This window comes from Phodopus roborovskii, unplaced genomic scaffold (assembly GCF_943737965.1).
Source record: "Phodopus roborovskii unplaced genomic scaffold, PHOROB, whole genome shotgun sequence".
NCBI classification, from domain to species: Eukaryota; Metazoa; Chordata; class Mammalia; order Rodentia; family Cricetidae; genus Phodopus; species Phodopus roborovskii.
In genome coordinates this window covers 101,431-105,515 of record NW_026125403.1, presented here as the reverse complement: position 1 = coordinate 105,515, position 4,085 = coordinate 101,431, and positions in this window count along the sequence as shown.

Here is a 4,085-nt window from a genome sequence, read left to right as displayed (position 1 = left end):
GCCACTTAACTCGAAATAGAGTGTCTTGGGAGAGTGGGAGTCTCAGTTGGCACACATGGAGTTCAAGTGCAACAGAGACTTGTGCTGTGACATCTGGAGGCAAGGGTCCATGTGTCATGTCCATGTGACACGTGTGATGTATCCATGTGAGCAGCAGAGATGAATGAGTCCCCCAAATTACAGTTGTGTGTGAGTGTAATGCATGTGAGTGTGAGTGAGTGTGTGTGTGCTCACACTCCTGTGCACAACCCCCCCCTTTGGAGGCAGAGTTGACATTGAGTGCCTTCCTCTATCACTTTCCACATTAGTTTTCTTTTTCTTTCTACTCTAGTTTTTTATTTTATTTTATTTTGCCAGTAGTAGCGCATGCCTTTAATCCCAGCATTTGGGAGGCAGAGGCAGGTGGACCTCTGTAAGTTCAAGGCCAGCCTGGTCTACAGAGTGAGTTCCAGGACATCCAGGGCTACACACAGGAAACCCTGTCTGGAAAAAAATGATTCTATTTTATATGTGCCTGAGTACACATACGTACGCCACGTGCACACAGAAATCAGAAGTGGCATCATATCCCCTGCAACTGGGATTAAAGACAGTTGTTAGCTGGCACATGGATACGGGGCTGAGAACTGAACCCAGGTCCTCTTTAAGGATGGGCATTCTTAACCTCTGGGCCATCTCTCCAGGCCCACACATCTTCTTTTTAGGGATATGGTGTGGTGCTCAGAATGAGGATGGTACTCGTAGGCTCGAATATTTGAGTACTTGGTCTGCAGTTGGTGGAACTGTTTGGGAAGGATTAGGAGGTGTGACACCTCTTCTTGAAAGAAGTGTGTCACTAGGGGTGGGTTTCGAGGTTTCAAAAGTCCGTATCAATTCCAGTTAGCTCTCTCTGCTTCCTGTTTGCAGACCGGGGTATAATCTCTCAGCTACTGTCCCCGCACCATGGCCTGCCTGTCTGCTGCCACGCTTTCAGCCATGATGGTCAGAGATTCGCCCTCTGAAACTGTATTCTCCTACAAGTTACCTTGGTCATGGTGTTTTGAATGGTAAAAATTGTAAAGTTGAACTGTAGAGAACCTACAACTGAAAACTGCAATTGAAAAGTGTCTCACTGAGGCTAGAGTTCGCCCATTAGCTGCATAGGCTGGCCGTCAAGCCCCAGGAATTTTCCTGTCTCTGCCTCCCAGCTCTGGGATTACAGGTGTGTTCTCCCATGTTCAGCTGCCACCAGATGGATGCTGGAGATCTGATCTCAGGGCCACCAAACATGTGCCTCAAGCACTTTATCCACTGAGCACTGATTTATAAAATAACAAGAAGAAGATATACTAATATTAAATATTAAAATATAATAATGTGATTTATTATTATTATTATTATTATTATTATTATTATTATTATTATTATTGCAGGGTCTCACTATGTAGCCAGCCAGAACTGCTGTGTAGACCAGGCTGACCTCAAATTCACAGTGCTCTGTCTGTCTCTGCCTTCTGACTGCCAGGATTTCAGACACCACTGTCATTGATTATTCATTTATTTTATTTTTGGTTTTTTGAGACAGGGTTTCTCTGTATTGCTTTGGAGCCTGTCCTGGAACTAGCTCTGTAGACTAGGCTGGCCTCGAACTCACAGAGTCTCCTGAGTGCTGGGATTAAAGGCTGCTCGGCATCTAGTTTTTTGTTTTTGAGGCAATGTTTCAGTAGATAGACTTGACTGAACCAGAGTTCTCTATCCTTAGGCCTCAGCCTCCCAAATGAATTGGAGTTTGCCACCATGACAGGATCAAACATCAGTTTAATAGTATAATAAACAGTTCCTTAATCAGGGCAGGGGATATGGGTCAGTGCTAGAGGCCTTGTCTAGCAGGTGGCAGGCCCTGGGTTCGATCCCTGGTACTGGACAAGTAGGATGCAGGGTGGAGAGAAGAGGTAGAAGAGAAAAAAATGAAAATGAGTTAGTCCAGGATTATTATGATTATATCTCTTTCTAAAAGTGTGTGCAATATAAAAAACACTTGCCAGGCTAATTTACTCTCTCCATGAATTAATAAAGTGCAGTCTATCTTGCCTGAACCTCAGGGTGCTAAGAGAGCTAACCGCCTTCTGTGCAGCTGGGACCATGCCTAGCCTTGTGACCACGCCCACCGCCCTCTGCATAGACAGGTGCAGTGGCCACCAGGGATGCCTGCCTCATGGGAGAACCCTAGGGATTCAGTATGGTTTCTCATACCCCCATCCCCCACTTCTAAAACACATATCCAAGAAACTGACTAGGCAAGAGGTTTCTCAGTGGCCTTTCCTCTAGCTGCTCCTTCGCTGGTTAAAACCATAGCAACAGGGTCCTTTCACTGAAAACTCTGGAATGTTCCAGCAAAGGTTTCCTGAGTGCTGGTGAAGAAGCTACTCACCCAAGGCAGTGGCATAGGGCACACTGGGTGACACTCTGCAAAGCTGAGCCCACTCTGCAAAGCTGAGGCTTATGGCTAGGAAACAGTGCCACCCTATGGCACCCAGCTCTGAAGAGTTCATACACAGGTTCTGTAAGGCTGGGATGGTGAGAGAAGAGAGAGAGAGAAAGACAGAGAGAGAGAGAGAGAGAGAGAGAGAGAGAGAGAGAGAGAGAGAGAGAGAGAGAGAGAGAGAGAACCAAAGCCCAGACTTCAGCGAGCTGTGCCCGGATAAGCTCACCACTATTTCCAATTAGTATATTTTTGCATTACAACTTCAGCACACCCCGGCTTGGATACTGGACAGCAGCTGAGACTGTTCCAACTCTGGTCCATCTTGGCAAAGGAGGATCTGGAAGCTCCCAGGGCATGCAACTGGGATGTGGCAGAATCCCATCTCAAAATCAAGAGTCTGACACCAGAGGCTGCATCCAGACACCAGGATCATACAGCCCTCCAATGGTCTGTGAAAGGCATTCACAGAAATTGCACTCAAAAACTAAAATAGAACATCACTTTCTTCCTGCACAAAGCTTACTAGTGGAGCTGTGTAGGTCAGAGGCTAGACAGAAGCAGGGCGGCAAGGTGGTGTGGGTCTACCATCCAGAAGCATCTAGAAGGCTGAGGCAGGAGCATTAAAAGTTTGAGGCCAGCGTGGGCTATTATATAGCAAGGCCCTGTCTCAAAACTAAGATGAGACTCTTCTCTATTGTAGAGAATTATAAATTCACAATTTCAACAAACGCTAGAAAAAGTTCCTAGCTGTGTTGAACAGCAGTGTCTCAAAGAACTGTAGCCAGTCCCTGGGGTTCTCTCGTTTCCCAGCTCACCCACATTGCTGTGTGTGTGTGTGTGTGTGTGTGTGTGTGTGTGTGTATTCATATCTGCAAACCCAGTTCCATAAGACATGGGCACCACCACGAGGACCCCTATGTACAGAGCCATGGCCCCACTGTCTCTCCTGCATGCTGAGGCCCCCAAACCCCAGCCTGTCCTGGGTGTCTGCAATTTTCTCATTGCAAGGCCGTTACATAAGCAGGGCCTCATGGTGTATGAGCCTCCTGGGGTTGGCTTCTTTCCACTCCATGTAACCCTCCTGAGACTCATCCTACTTGTGTATGAAAACTCTGTGTCTTCTTATTGCTAAACAGTATTCTGCCTCGTGGGACTTTCGAAGAAGACAGCAGTTTATTTTATTTACTGATTTATTCTGGTTTGTGGAGTCAGGGTCTCACTTTGTAGCCTAAGCTGGATTGAAATGCATTGTGTACTCCAGTCTGGCTTATAAATCACTCTGTAGCCCAGGATGGATCTGAACTCACTATGCAACCCAATTGATCCAGAACTTACTGTATAGCCTAGGCTGGACTCAAACTGTCCATTCTCCTGCTTCTGCTTCCCTGGAGCTGGGACCACTTTTAGCTGAAAAGTAATCTGCTTTTTGGAATCTTCGACACACTTACAAATAAATTCATCTCTTGTCTCTAACAAATCCAACATTATATTTGGTATTGTGTGGTTTTGCTGCTGTTGCTTTCTTGTGGGGTTTTTGTTGTTGTTGTTTGAGACAGGGTTTCTGTGTGTAGCTCTGGCTGTCCTGGAACTTGCTCTATAGACCAGGCTGGCCTTGAATTCA